Here is a 16,848-nt window from a genome sequence, read left to right on the forward strand (position 1 = left end):
GCTAGGGGAAATGCAAAATGGTACAGCCACTTTGGAAAATAGTTTAGTGGTTTCACACAAAACTAAACATGCTCTTAGCATATGATTCAGCAACTGCAGTCATTAGTATTTACCCAAGACAGTTGAAGACCTATGTCCACACAAAAACTTACACCTGGAAATTTATAACAGCTTTATTCAAAATTGCAAAAACTTGAAAGCAACCAAGATAATTTTCATCTGATGAAAAGATAAATAACTATGGGAAGTCTAGATATCAAAATATTATTCAGCCTTAAAAAAATAAATGAGCCAGGTATGGTGGCGCACACCTGTAATCCCAGTGGCTCCAGAGGCTGAAGCAAGAGGATCATAATTTTGAGGCCAGGTCTCAGCAACTTAGCAAGGTCTTAAGCAACTCAGCAATACCCTGTCTCTAAATAAATTATAAACAGGGCTGGGGATGTGGCTTCAATCTCTGGTACCAAATAAATACATAAATAAACAAGTAAGCAAGCTGTCAACTGTGAAAAGATCTGGAAGAAACTGCAATCCATATTACTAAGTAGAATTCAATCTGAAAAGGCTACACATTAATTATTCTATGATATTTTGGAAAAGACAAATTTTGGAGATACTAAAAAGATCAGTGTGTGCCAAGGATTTGAGAGGAAAGAGAGATGAATAGGGGAACACAGAGGATTTCTAGGGCTGTGGAACTATTCCGTGTGATACCACATTGGTGTCATTAATACATTTGTTAAAACCCTTAGAATGTACACCACCAAGAGTGAAACCAAATGTAAACTATAGACTTCAGGTGGTAATAATGCATCAATAAAGGTTCATTAATTGTAACAAAAGCACCACTTTGGTGGTGGATGTTGACAACAGGAGTATGCATGTTTGGGACAAGGGGGTATATGAGAAATCTTTGTACCTTCTGCTCAAGGTTGTTGCACACCTAAAACTGCTCCAAAAATCCTTTGTTAGCCTCCTATCCATCAAAAGTCACTTAAGATTTTAAAATAGTAATTTATGTTTTCTGAAATTTTTTTTAAAGAGAGAGTGAGAGAGAGAGAATTTTTAATATTTATTTTTTAGTTTTTCGGCGGATACAACATCTTTGTTTGTACGTGGTGCTGAGGATCGAACCCGGGCCGCACGCATGTCAGGCGAGTGCGCTACCGCTTGAGCCACATCCCCAGCCCATGTTTTCTGAAATTTTATAAACATTCTATATCATCAATATGTGCAAAATTGAATGAGTTCTTTAACACAATTTCAATATTGGATTTCTAAAATATTAAGAATAGAACAAGTTTGGGGGTTTTACTAAATGTTCTAGTTCTGGGTTTCATGAAGGCTACAGAAATCCAATAGAGAATCTTATGAATATGAGGTGAGAGACTCAGAAAATTCTTCTTGAGTTATTGCCTTATTGGAGCCAGGGAATATGTATCTTCCTTTTTTAGAGAAAAGAAGCATATTCTCTGACTCTCTGCTTCCTAGATCCTCCCACTGCTACAGATTTCTACTATGCAAAAGTGAGAGTGGAGTGGCTACCCCAGGAGCTGAACTAAATTGGTGATTGGTGTGAAGAAGCAAAGGCCTTGCATTAGAAGACGGAGATGTTACCACAAGGAGCTCCACAGGGGCTGCATTTAGATAGCTCATTCCGCCCTGTTTGTTACCTGGGCAGTGTCTCCACTAAAGGCTTTGGTGGGATCTGGGATGAGTCTTTGTATAGCCAGGGCTAAGAATATGGGTTCATTGGTAAAGGTTGAGTTTGGCAGAGGCTGGAGGTCACCCCAGTGGAAGACCTAGTTGTGAAGAGTGAGACCATGGAAGAAAGTAGAGAAGCAAGGTGGAAGAAAGAAGATTCCAGTAGATGACTTGTAATTACAACTGTAAGTGGGTTTCAGAGACAGAGACTGACACAGGTGTTTCTTCTGCAAAGCTGAACATATTATTGCCACTTGAGCTGGATTCCATGGTAGCATTTGCACCTGACACTCTATCTCTGTTTCTAAAGGGAGAAAATGACAGGGAGGAACAAAGATGGCTGTGGGGCTACAGGGTCTACCCACCCACCTGATGAGGCTGGTGGACTGCTTTAGTCATTGTGGAACCAGTCAGTCCAATAAGTAGCTGAACAACTTGATTGGTTGGGGTCAACTCTTGCTTTTTCTCAGGTACCATGTAGGTAAATCTTTCCAGTAGAAAGTCCTCCTAGATGGATCAGGAATAATAAAAGTGGCCTTTAAAGACACCATGTTTACATTTCATTCATTCCATCTACCAAGTATTTATTCAGTTTTAAGAGAAGGTCCTGGGTCTAACAGGATTTCTTAATTGGGATGACTTTGATTTTTCATTTCTTTAAGTTTCTGCAATCAGAGAGAACTGCCCTACAAAAAAGACCTCAGCAGTCACCCTGTGGTAATGTGGAGGAACATAAACCTTTGGGGAGCATCCCTCCTCCTTTCTGATCTTACCAACCAGGAATGATTTCTTGTATATTGATTCATGCACAGCTTGGGTCCCAGAATACCACTCTCCTTCTAAACTTGGTGATTTGGATGATCAGATCAGACTTTCTGCCCCAATTCATTCCCCTAGAGCTCCCACAGGGATTTTTTTTACTGAAATTTTAATTGGCACATAATAATTGTACATATTTATGGATATAGTGTGATAATTGGATACATGTATGCAATGCACAATGATCAAATCAGGATATTAGCATTTTCACCTCTTTAAACATTTATCATTTATTTTCATAGGGAAACTTCAAACTCCTCTTTAAATGATACATAACAAATTATTGTAAACTAGAGTTACCTTACTGTGCTGTAGAAAACCAGAATTTATTCTTCCTATCTAATTATATTTTGGTACCTGTTGGTCAACCTTCTTCTATCCTCCCTCCCTGCTATCTTCCTATCTCCTAGTGACCACTGTTCTACTCTTTACTTCTATGAAATCAACTTCTATAACTTCCACATATGAGTGACAGCATGCAAAACTTATCTATTAGTTCCTAACTTGTTTTTCATATATATACATATATCTTATATTTTCTTTATCCATTCTTCTGTTGATGAACACCTCATTGATCCCATATTGTGGCTATTGTGAATAGTAACAGCCAAATTTAATTTTTAATTTTTTTGTAGTTGTAGATTGACAGAATGCCTTTATTTGTTTATTTTTTAAACGTGGTGCTGAGAATTGAATGCAGTGCCTCACACATGCTAGGCAAGCGCTTTGCCACTGAGCTATAGCCCGAGCTTGTAACAGCCAAATCTTGATCCTTCTTTCCTGAGAATATTTTAAAGCTCTCAGGGCAATAAAGCATAGATGACATGAGCTGTTAATAATCCCATCTTTAAGAAATTGAGGTGGGATGAAGAGCAGCTAAGAAGTGCATAATTCAGTAGATGTCAAGTCAGAAACCATTGAGAACGGATATTAATAGAAAGAAATGATTATTCATTCAATCACTATTTATCAGGACTGATTTGAGGCTTAGTTGTGGTTTGGAATCTAGTTTCTGGGTATGTACTAAAAAAAGATGTTGTTTCTTTGTGGCTGGTGCACTTTCATGGAGTGTCTGCTATAACGGGAAGAGCTATAGGAAAAGATGAGCAGTCACTTCCTGTGAGGTGACGTACACCTCACCATGGAAATGGATTCTTGTGCTAAGTGCTTAGCTATGTCAGATGCTCCCAGTTCACTCCATTGTTTCCCCTCTACTACAGAATGGAAAGTAGGGGACTAAACACAGAGGGCTCAAAAAGGCACCAAGTATGCTTGTCTAAACTGTGAAACAGACAGAGCTCTTTTTGAGTGGAGAAATCTGGTTTTTCTTTTGGATGATACTTGTCCAACTCTAAATTTTGAACACCCAAGATGTCCAATGTTAGGTGGTGCCAGTACTATCCCAGAATACTTGAAAAAAAGAGTTTTATTTAACTCATGGTTCTGGAGGCTGGGAAGTTCAAGACTGGGCAACTGCATCTGGCAAGGGCCTCATGCTGCATCATAATAAGGCAGAAAAAGAGCAGAAGGGCAAGAAGACACACGAAAAAGAAACAGAACAGGAGGAGTAACCTTGCTTTATAGCAACCTGTTTTTGCAGTAACTAATCTTGCCCCACAAAACAACTCATGTCGCCTGCAGCAGCGCATGCTTGCAATCCCAGCAGCTCAGAATGTCGAGGCAGGAGGATTCATGAGTTCAAAGGCAGCCTCAGCAATGTGAGGTGCTAAGCAACTCAGTGAGACCCTGTCTCTAAATAAAATACAAAATAGGACTGGGGATGTGGCTCAGCCTCCCCCACAAAAAGAAACAGTGACTCACTACAAGATACCACTAATCCATTATTTGGGGCCTCCATGCCCCAAATAACTCCCCTGAGGCCCTACCTCCCATCACTGTGGCACAGAGGAATTACACCTCAACATGAGTATTGATGGGAACAAACCATATTCACACCATGGCAGATGGTTTTGGTACAGACTTAATGATAACTGAGATGAATCAAGGAGTGACCTTAAAGAGATGCCCTTTAAGAGCAGTCTGTTTACATTGGTTCATTCAATCTAGTGAATATTTATTGAGTAATTGAGAGAAAGTCTGTGGATAGTGTTGTTGGATAGAAGCAGTTAAGATTTTTAAAAGAAAGAGATTGTTCATAGGGTATAAAAAGGACTGACCAGACGTTATTCAGACTTTATTTGGGAGTAAATAAAATTAAGCCCATGATTGACACCTGCCTCTCAAAGTATGTTTCAGCATCTGGTTTATTATATAATGTATAACTCACTGAGATTTTATACCCTCCCTCTCTGTACTCTTGAAAGATCAACAAACTTAGAAGATAAGCAAAACTTCCCTTCTACAGACAGAAAAAAAGAGGGTAAATTCTGGTTACATGTCATAGTAGACATCTACCATGCATCAATTATTTCATTCAGTCATCCCACAACAGCTGAAAGAATTAGGTTTTATAAAGAAGTGATATAGTGAATAAAAGGTCAACCTCAACCCCCAAATCTTTCCCCAATTTGAAAAACGGTAGGAGCATTCATGGTGAGATTGTGGGCTAGGGATAGGAAAAGCAGCAGGTTAGGTTCCAAAGGCAAAGTTTACCTGTTTACAAATTTGCATAGGGCCAACTCTCTTCTGCAATATGAAATCTGAAAACTGGATGTTTCCAGGACTGCAAGAACTGCGCATTACAAGCTTGTTTGCATCTTAGTCAGTTGCAAATGTTCCAGCATTATGAAAAGCAACAGTGAATTGTTTTGCCAGTATTCAAAGATGCTTTGGGCTATTTCATAATACTTCCTGGAGCTCACATCAGTATTATTATTATTTACTGGATTTGGGATTTTTATATACATTTAATGAGTGAGATTATCTCATAGTTCCCCTTTAAAAAATCATCCTTGTGTGGTTTTGGTATTGAGGTTATGTTAGCCTTGTAAATGAGTAAGAAAATAAGCATATTTTTCTATTTTCTGGACAAATTTATATAAGATTGGATTTTATGTTCCTGGAAGGCTTGGTAGAACTTTCCCACAGGATTTAATCCTTGTTTGCCTTCCTCTGGACTCCTGCCAGTATGGCCATATTTCAGTCCCTTAAAAACACTCGAGCTCTTTCTTCCCTGGGGCTTTGTACATACTATTCCCTTGACCTCCCCCCACTCTCCTTACCCCCCAGACAGGCTCTTCCTAAATGTCACCTCACCTGAAACCTGACTCTGATCTTTTATCTCAGCCAAGGCTCCCTCTTGTTCATCCTTCTCTATCTCAACATCATGAATGTTTTCTTGAATTTGCTGTGCTTTGGGTATATCTCCCAATGGTCTATGTATTAAAGGCGGGACCCAGCCTACTGCGCCACTGGGAGGAGGTGGAACATTTAGGAAGTGGAGCCTGGCAATGTGGAAGGTCTCCCGGTCCTTATGGACATGCCCTCAACAGGGACTGTGAGACCTCCATCTCTTTCTCTTTCTCTCTCTGGCTTCCCAGCCATGAGATGCTACCTTACCACATGACAAATCCAACAGGCCAACTGATCATGGACTAAATCTTCAAAACTGAACCAAAATAACCTTTTTCTCTTTATAAGTTGGTTGCCTTAGGTATTTGTTAACTGTAGCAAAAGCTCGACTCACACAATGGTTCTTACTATTTCTAACTGGTATTGTGATGTGTGGATTTTTAAATTTGTTTTATCGATACATGTTTCCATCCTTTACAAAAACCTTAGTTCAGTGCCTGGCACATGGAAAGAACTTAATAAATAGTCATTAAACAAATGATTTGTATTACCCATTCATTTCAATCACACATAAAGCTGGAGAGGACACATAACTCAGCGCTCACGAGGTTCTTTGAGGAGAGGAGCCTATTTGAATTATTGAGAAGTTTTCTTTTATCTTTCCTAGTGAGAACCAGTAAATTTGAGTGTGCTTGAACCAAGATGTCTTATTTTCAAGTGGGAATTCAGGGACTAGATGTGCATGCTCTGTCCTTGACTTTTGACTTTTTATGCACTCTAGGTTCTATGTGGATAGGAAACTGATGACTATTTCTAGGGGTTCCCATTTTGTTTATCTTATTAATACATTTTTCCTTGAAGTCTACTTTATCTAATATGAACATAACCACTTCAGATTCCTTTTGTCTACTGTTTTTTCATGGGACTGTTTCCCTATCCATTTATTTTTAACCTTTTCATGTCCTTATAGTTAAAGCAGATCTCTTATAGAAAACATATAGTTGAATCTTGCTTTTTCACCCATTCTGAAAATTTCTAATTTTTTATTTGGGATATTGGATCCTTTTACATATACTATACTTATTGATTTGATTGCCTTCAAGTCTAAGGTTTATTATTTTATTTATTTTAAAAAATCTTTAGATGTTGATGGACCTTTATTTTATTCTTTTATTTATATGCAGTGGTGAGAATCAAACCCAGTGCCTCACACATGCTAGGCAAGTGCTGTACCACTGAGTCACAACCCCAGCTCCTACAGTTTATTATTTATTATCTGTTTGTCCTGTTCTTTTACTCTATTATTCCTATCTTGACTTCTTTAGGATCAGTTGAATATGTTTTTAAATTCCATTTAAGTTTATCTATTAGTCTTTCTGTATTTTTTCATTTAATTAATTTACTTATTTATTTTGCAGCCCTGGGGACTTGACCCAGGGCTTCTGCATGCTAGGCAAGCACTGTGCCACTTAGCTACAATTTCAGCAAAGATTTTTGTATTTTAAAAATTGCTTAAACTTTACAATATATATCCCTAACATTTTACGGTCATTAGAATTAGTATTTGTATTACTTCGTGTAAAAAGTAAGACCCTGTTAACCACACAGGATCCTTTGCCACCATCCCTGTGTCATTTATACCCTGGTTGTCATATGTGTTACATGTTTGTATGTTATGAAACTCACACCACAGTGTTGTAACTTTTGCTCTCTAATCTCATTTTGAGTTTTGCAATTTTGGTCACTAGTCTACTGAACAATTTCTGGGATAAGAGTGAAAACCAAGGCCTAGTTTATAGCCCCAGTGGACTCCTTGTTTCTGAAACTGTCTACATGTATTTATAAATCACTGAGAAGCCTGCAGGAAGCCACTTTGTTGGAATAGCCAATTGCAGGCTTTCACCTAATAAACTATTTTTATTCATCCTCTTTTTAAATTTAAATTGCAGTGAGCATCAAGCCTTCTTTCTCTCATACAAACCGGTTCTCTGTATTTCTTTGTGCAAGATCAAATATTTATGGCATCTACTTCCTTATAACACTCTGGCATCAAGTGGTCCACAAAATTAACCTTTTTGGTTTTTGTACTCGTTTCTGAGACAGCATCTTACGCCTTTTCTACTTTCTGTGTGTTTTTCCTAAGTCCTCTCATGCGTGATAATTTTCATATCTGGACTTGTGATTTCAGAATATTGACCTCTCTTCCTTTTACCTTCATATTTATGCTGTTGGTTGGTAGCTTTTGAGGATTTTTTTATTCTTTGCCTGTAATTCCTTGCTGAGGTATTTTCCTTCCTGACTCTGACCAAAGCTGATGAACCATACTGAAGCAAGACAGCAATGCCACTGAGCAGCTATGTGACTAGGTCAGTTGCTTGATCCCTGTGATCTCCAGTTCACATAAAACGATTCAAGACTATTTCTAGGCCCAACACATTGTGTTCCTACAACCTGAACCGCACCTTGCAAGGCACACCAACTCTCTCCATCAGCAAGTGGGGCTGGAGTTGCTGTCGCACATGTATGCACATGCAGGTGCAAACATATACACGTGCCCTCCTCTTTTTTTATCCTCTGACACTTCTGGCTTTGATCACTCTCCCTCTTAGAAACTGTTTTCATAAATCTCTTTATTCTCACCTGCATCTCACTGTCTGTCCCTCGTTTCACATACTTCATGGCTTATGTTCTTGAATCTCTCTTGTCCTCATTTCAGCTACCTGCTAACCCTCACAGTTCTGCTCCTGGTCTTGGATCCACTTTTACCTGATGAGTCACCAGATTTTCCTTCTTCGTCCCTTCCCTACACTTTCTTTTACCAGACAGCCTCACCTAGCCCAGAGGACTTGCTTTCTGCTGTTCCCTGGCCATTTCCAGGGTAGGAATGAACTGGACTACATTCTTGAGGCTGACAAGATTCCTGAGAAAAGGCTGTGGCAATTGTCACAAAGGTTTATGAAGTCATTGTGGTCAAGAAGAGAGGTGGAACTGGCCAAGACCAAATGGCAACGCAGGGGAAGTTTATTTTTGAGAACTCTTCCATGTGCCTTTCCTTCTTTTGGCATCCCACACTCCACAATGTCCAGTGCTCCCCTGCTGCCCGCCTTCCTAGTAGACACTGCCTGCACCCCGGTACCCACATCTATTCTCAGGACTGTCATGTCCACTCTCCCCTCAGTCAGACTGGCCAGCCTGTGATCACTGCTCAAGACCCTCTCTATTCTTTGCTAGGCAATCAAGAAACATCTGTATCAAAGACTGACAATGGTTTGAAGTTTCTGCTCCTGGATAATATGACAGAATATGAAAAAGAAAAAAGAAACCAGAAAAATTTGGTTTGAAACGAAGCTTTCTTGCTTTCTCTCTATGTGAATTTGACCAGGTAACTTACCATCTCTAGAGCTGACTCAGTTTTCCTTTCCTTAAAATGAGAGAGGACATGTTTCCATGGGGTTTTTGGATAGAGTGTGAGCAAACACTCTTGGTAAGTACTGCGCAAGTGTAAAAGTTGTTTACTTGGGATTTAAAAAAAAATGCTTCTCAGCTTAACCACACACACTATTTGGGAAAGAGATCAGGTTATTTGGAAAAAGATAGATCAGGGGTGTGGGCTGTGGTGCACACTTGTAATCTCAGCCACTTGGGAGGCTGAAGCAGGAGAGTCACAAGTTCAAGGCCAGTCTGGGCAACTTAGAGAGATGCTGTCTCAAAATGAAAAATAAAAAAGGGGATGTAGCTCAGGTAGAGTATCACTGGGTTGACTCTCTAATACTGCAAAAACAAAAACAAAACAACAACAAAAAGTTACATTAGAATAGTTTCTATATATTTTTTTCCCTTGAGCAATAAGAGGGAGAAAACAAACTGAACAGAGAAGCTGGTAAGATTTGATGAGTGTAAAACAATTTTCTTGGATAGAAGATTTCTAATTCAGCTATGCATCCTGTCTGGAGAAAGGACCCACCCAGTTGAATAACAATGAGCACTATTTATTGAATGTCTACTCTGCCAGGTGCTTTGCATCCAGTGCCTCTACTTTTCAAGAACACCCAACCTTTTGGAACTATAGAGAAGGAAATAGCCACTGACAGAAGAAGAGTAATTCTTATAAGATCATATTCCTGCAGGTGGAAGAGCCAAGGTCCAAAGTCAGTTTTGTCTGATCCCAAGGCCTGTGCTCCCTTCACCAGATGGCTCTATTTTTACTTCCCCAAGAAGTGATCCATCCCAGGAGCCATATGCTACCAGGGCACCTGGGTCTCCTTCGAAGTATATTCAAGAAGCAAAGGGCAGGTGTGTTCCCAAGTAATTTGAAAGTGACTGGTGTGAAGGCCTTTGGCAGGACCTGTTAGAACCGTGCTGTTAGCTAAGAAGTGGCCTCAGAACTGGGTCCTGTATGGAGCACCCAATAGAAAAGGCACTGTGCTCTGGCAAGTCGGAGCCCATCCAAAGGTTGGCACTCAAGATTATAAAGTGTGGGAGACTAAAGAAGCAGCTATATCATGACACTATGTAATTATTTTATATTGGTGAAATTCCTGTTTGACTGCTGGTTAAAGGCCACCCTACATAACTGAAGTGGAAGACTTTGTAGGTAATCATAGAACTGAAGGAGGTGTTTTTCATGGCAGATATCCCAGCCAGGTGACCTGGCCCAGAAGCCCCTTAAGTAGCCACCTCTTCCTCAGTCCTCACTCTTCATGAGGAAGGCTCGTGACCCATAAGGGTAGATTTCTCTTGCACATGTCATCATTGGCACCAAAGCAATATTGAAGATGACCATGATGGTGAACCCTGGAATCAGAATTAAGTATCTATTATAAGGGAGATATTTTTAATATACTCTAAATCTTAATTTTTTATTAAAGCATTTTTTTCTGACTTTTATTCCAGTTTCCAGATACTTAAAATCAAATATAAGTTAATAAAGTGAAGCTAGAGTTGGTAAATTAAATTTTGGTGTTTGGAGTTTCTAACAATTCCTACGTGAGATATGGTGCAATTTTTATTTGCCAAAATGTCAACTTCAGCCTCTCCACCCTGTTTCCCCTGTTTTCCAGTCTAACCTCCTGCAATTAAAGAAATCCTTAGAAAACTCCTTTACTTTAGAATTCTCAATCAATTTGTTTACATTTTCCATATATTTATGATGCATTATAATTATACATATAGCGGGCTTTGTGTTACGTTTTTGTACATGCGCACACTATAACAATATAACAATGTAATTTGGTCGATATTGTTCCCCAGTATTTCCCCTTTACCTTTCCTCTTCTCTACTCTGGTCCCTTGCCTCTACTGAACTGGTAAGGGAGATTTGTTTGATTGCTTCAAACACTGATTATACCTCAAAAGGCTAAACCAAAACCAAAACTTCTCATTAAATGGAAAATCTTTGGTTGGGGGATACAGCCATCTCTGGGGTTTGCCCTCATGTCTTAGGTTTACCTCAGCCAGGGAGTCCAGAGTTTGAGGCTGCAGGGAAGGGAAAGGAAAGAACTCCAAACCCAACTGCCTAAAGCTGATTTCAAATTCCTTAGAGATTTGCATTCAGGTACTGATTTGACTAACCAGCTCCAAGCTGATGCAAATGGCACACACAGATTTTCACTAGAGGGGAGAGGCTGGGGAGAAGAGTCTTGGGGGGAGATTCTTCCTCTGGAAGGATATTCTGACTTTAATGTCATGTTGAAAGGTAACCTGCCCGATATTAGTGAAAGTCTTGGAGTAAGTGTCTTCAGGGCAAAGTATTTAGGTGACTAGAAACAAACGGCGTGAGATAGCTCAGCAGTTGTCATTGGTGATTTTCTCACTTATTCTATAGAATCAGAATGACAGAATTGGGGCTGGAAGGACAGTGGGCATGGGCTAGGGGAGGAGCAAGCAGGGGTAGTAAGGAGGGAAGCGAGCTAGGTGCTAGGATTCCTATACATTTTCTTCTTGAATCTTCTACATGGTGCTTTGAGGAAAATAATTCCATGAGAAACCAGGGCTCCAACCCTAGGTGTGAATTGTCTGAGATAGAGTTGACGTGGGACTAGAACCCAGTAGGACTGCTGTTCTTCCTATTGGTGCATAGGGCGCTTCATCTCCAACTGGAAAGAGAGGAGTCAACCTGCCCCAGGGCACCTTTACCTTTTCTAGCCAAACAGTAGGAGCCCAACAGGTAGCAAGATGGTCAGGAGATTCTGTTGGCCCAACCTCCTCCTTCCCCCAACATCCAGAGTTCTAGGGTTTTCTGTAGTCATTCCCTCATGCTGTTCTTAAAAGTAATGTTCTTATTAACTAGTCCCCAGATGGAACCCTACTAACATTGTTTTGTGCATAGGAATGCTGAGCCAGGACATCCTTTAAAAGAAAGAGAAAACAAAATCAAAGAACCCAGAAAACTCATTTAAAGTGGAACGAAACCTACACATTTCCTAAAGCTATTGAACTGGAACGAAACCAGATCAAAATATTCTCAGTAAACCTGAATTGAACCAATATTTCCGTTGGGTAGAGTCCATCACCAAAAGTAAACATCCCCGCCTGCCCAGGTGTTTCTTGAGGCAGAGACCTTGGCCCCAGAAGGGGACAGTGAGCGCCAGGTGGGGCCTGGGCTCAGTCTCCAGAGGGTGTGGGAGGCTCAGGCAGGCCCTCCGGGTGGGCCTCAGACTGCTCATCTGTAAAGTGAGGGGGTTGCAATGGTTCCGTGATGTTCACACCAAAACAAAATGAAACAAAAACAGTGGAAACTTTTTTTTTTAGAAGGCATCTTGGGGAATCCCAAAAGGTAGAAATAATAAAAGCAGAGCTGCTCTGAGTGAAGTGGCAGTTGGTAGCTCAGCAGATCCAGAATAAAGTGTAGAAATAATAACAGTTGATAGTTATCACAGTTGCACTTCTCCATGTCCTTTTTCTGGAATCTCTCTGTGATGCTCACAGCCTGCCATTATCACCGTCATCCTGAGTTTACATAATTAAGAGGCTCAGAGGGGTTACGTAAATCTCTCAAAATCACACAGCCCATGAGAGGGGTTGTGGGTTTGGATCCAGGTGCTCAGGCCATGGATAGAACGGGCTTCTCCATTCTGTTCTGTAGCTTTCTGGGGCCAGCCTGTCAGCTGTGCAGGGTACCAAGCTAGACAAGGGACACTGAATTAGAAAGGAACAAATCAGAAACTTGGTGCCCTTGAACTCAGGGCTGTCTAAAATTCCTGATGTAACTGGTGAAGTAGGAGTGGGATATGAAAGCCCAAGAAGACAGGCTTCTCTCAACTGAACAAAATAAAGCACCTTCCTCAAGTATTGTCCCATCTCTGGTGACAGTTTTAGTCCCCACACAGCCAGTCACACATGTGGACACTGCAGGCTGCTTCCTCAACCTCCAGGCCTCCTCTCGAAAAACGTTACTTTGCTTATAGTTGCAATCAGTGAAATTCCGAGACTGAATGATTCAGTATGCAGTGTCCTTTACCAGGAATGAATGCTTGATTCTTATTGTCTAATTCTAGGATACTTTTCTGTGCTTCCCCAAGAGGCTTTCTGGTTCAGACATCCACAAAGAGAAGGGAAGAAGGCAATGAACTACAGAACATGAGCAGTGTTTTGCCAACATGACAGAAGAAATAATTTAAAAATACATTTTGAAGATGGTTTTCACTACAATAGACATGTAGTATATCTCTTTTATGCGTGAGTGACTGACACTACCCCATTTTGAATGGAAAGATAGTTATCTTTCAAGATAGTTTTTACATAAAGTAAAAATGTGGAGGTATGTTCAGTGCATGTGATGAACCTTTTATGGGCAAAGAAGAGTTGCATCTTTTTATTAGAAAATTATTTTCTCTCCATCCCAAGTAAATAAATGTTAAACAGTTGAATATTAATGGTTCAAAGGTGTGCCAACTCATTCTCCTTATGGAGTTCAACCATTTGATTCCAGACAGGTCCTTAGCTTTCCGGCTTCATTTCTGAGACATTCTTCTTCCCCAGTCCCTGTGGGAAGTCCCCTGTCCACACACAATATAGCTAACAGCCAACTGAGTCCAAGACCTTGATGTTGCCATCTAGTGCCACGAATCCATAATCTGAAATTTCAGTACCAAATGACCTTCAATGTCCAAAGCCACCTGTTCAAGTTAGCACCACTGTCTATATGCTGCTGGAGTCACTTCATGATGGCCAAGAGTGAATTGAGGACTGTGTGCTGCTGGGGTTCCTTTTGGGGTATCAATAGTTTGAAAGGTTTCTGAGAGAATTGCAGACTGTTGAAACTCACAGATCTGGGGATTTTGCTGGATGAACAGGATGTGGACAATGATTCCCTTCCGTAATGATGTTCTCTCAATGTTGCATTTTTACATTATTAATGTATTTTTTCCCAGTGTTTCTTTGAGTCCTATGTCTCACTGTTGAAGACAGCCCCATTGTTATGGTTTGCATATGTAATGTGCCCCAACAGCTCATATGTGAGACACTACAAGGACATTCAGAGATGAGATGACTAGATTATGAGAGCTGTGACTTAATAGTGGATTAATCCACTGAAAAGTATTAACTAGATGATACCTGTAGGTAGGTACAATGTGGCTCGGGGAGGGAGGTCACTGGGGACATGCCTTTGGGGTATATATTTTATCCATGGTGAGCAGGTCGGCTTCTTGGTTGTCATGTCCTGAACCTCTTTCCTCTGCCACACCTTTCTGCCACGATCTTCTGTTAGGGAGTCGGTCGACTGTGGACTGAATCTCTGAAAACATGAACCAAAATAAACTTTTCTCCTTTACATTTTTCTTGTCAGGTCTTTTGCTCAGAGCAACAAAAAAGCTAAAATATCCATCTACTATAGAACCAGCATGAATTGATTAGATTCATTTTTCTTTTTTGCATTTTCACAGCTTTTTTGAAGTGAAATTATAACCATAAAGCATAGTCTTTATAAAACTATACTTCAATGAATGTCAGTGGATTTCTAGATTCCTGCAACTGTCATAAACCATAATCTCCAAAAGTTCCCGCCTGCTAGTTTCTGTTCAATCCCCACTCCAACCTCTATCCCCATGCAAATGCTCTTCTGCTTTTTGTCCCTGCTCTTTGCCTTCTTTGGAAATTTTATATAAATTGGATTATGCAACATGTGGTGTTTTTTGCATCTGATTTCTCTTAACCTAGCATAGTGTATTTGAGGCTTCTTCATATTAATGCATGTACAAAGAGTTTGTTCCATTTTTGTTGCTAAATAGTATTCCATTTCATGGATATACTCTATTTTATTTATGCACTTAACAGTGGACATCTGGACTGTTTCCAGTTGTGTTTATAAACATTTGTGTATGAGTCTTTGTGTGGACATATGTTTTCATGTCTCTTAGAAAGATACTTAGGAGTGGAATTTCTGGATCATGTGGTAAATTTATGTTTGACTTTTTAAGAAGCTGCCAAACTTCTTAAATGAAAGTTTTCTGAAATGACTGCCATTTTATCTTGCTACTAGCAGTAGAGGAGGGTTTCAGGGTCTCCACATCCTAGCCAACACTTGGTACTGACGGTCTTTTATTATAGTCATTTTTTGTGTGTGGTGTCATCTCATTGTGGTTTTTATAACTAGTGATGTTGAGCATCTTTTTTTGTGTACTAGTAGCCTTTCCAATACCTTCTTTTGTGAAATATCTATTCAAATCTTTTGATCGTTTTTAATTGGATTGTCCATTTTACTATTGAATTGTAGTTCTTTATAAATCCTCCACAAAAGTTCTTTAACACATGACTTAAACAACTATTTTCTCCCTGTCTATGCTTGTATTCTCATTTTCTTAAAAGTGTCCCTTATTTTGATGAAGTCCAGTTTATTATCTTTTTTTTTTTCCTTTCATGGATTACCTCTTTGGTGTCATATCCACGAAATCTTTGTCTGACTCAGGGTCACAGTGTCTGTAACTTCATTCCCTTATTCAAAGCACTTAATAAGATGTAACCTGTGCCAGGTGCCATGGGAGGAGGGGGCTGATGGTTGAACAAGTGTATTGAGTGCTCCCCCTGCCTGAGGAGCTCTGGCAGGGTTAGAGGCACAAGCGAGGAAGCATTTGGTTGCTTTTACAGAAATGTTTGTAGTTGGAGCAAAAATGAGGGCTCAGAGGAAAAGCAAAGGTCAGCTTGGGTGGATGGTCTGATAAAGTTCTGGTTGAGTCCTCAGAGATCAGACAGGTTAAAATAGTGTTCTGTGGCCTCAGAAGACATTAGGCAGAATTACCTAGTGGTTTTTACTAGGAGTGATTGCTGTCTTCAATCTAGTGGGCTGAGCGCCTTCATTTTAATGACACACACACACACACACACACACACACACACACAGTGAGAGACAGAGAGAGGAAGAGAGAGAGAATCTGTAACTTTTGACAGTGTGGGCATTGACACAAGATCATCTTCTTTTAACGTTATCATCTTCTACAGTTTGTGTGGGAGACCTGCTCATCCCCTCCCCATGCCTTTTGAAACATCACGGGTGGCACATCTGGATTCTCATTCTTATTTAAAGTTGGTGACCGTGAGGCATCTGGTGATGAGCCTCCAGTATTAAGGTTCAGTTGTGAACGTGAACGGCTGCTCCTTATTTGGCAAAGATTTTAACTATGGCATTTACTCATTTCTATCCTAAATAAGAATAAGCAAACTTGTCGGACAGCAAGATTGACCCTAAGGACTATTCTAAGAAGGAATTTTTAAGAAACTACAGCAAAGAGAAAGGCTTACGTTTTGCCTTGGTGTCAGAATCTCAGGGCTTGACGGGAGGTTATTTGCTCTCTTGCCACTTGCATTCACACCACCTGAACTTATTGGGAATGTAGACTCTCGAGCCCCACCCAGAGAGTAGGGTAGAAGAACAGATCTTCTGGCCATACTTTCTCAAGAGGAGAAGCAAAATCTACCTTGCACCTAGATCCCCAGGTGATTTGCAAGCACTTTTAGGCTTGCAAAATGCTGATCTCCTCTAGTGGTTTTGGAGTCCTTTGCAAATACGCTGGCTAAATGTTCATCCAAGCTCTGCTTAATAATTCCTGGGACAGATAGTCAAGGTCATTCAGCAGA

The sequence above is a fragment of the Marmota flaviventris genome, chromosome 3 (assembly GCF_047511675.1).
Source record: "Marmota flaviventris isolate mMarFla1 chromosome 3, mMarFla1.hap1, whole genome shotgun sequence".
In the NCBI taxonomy this organism is placed as follows: domain Eukaryota; kingdom Metazoa; phylum Chordata; class Mammalia; order Rodentia; family Sciuridae; genus Marmota; species Marmota flaviventris.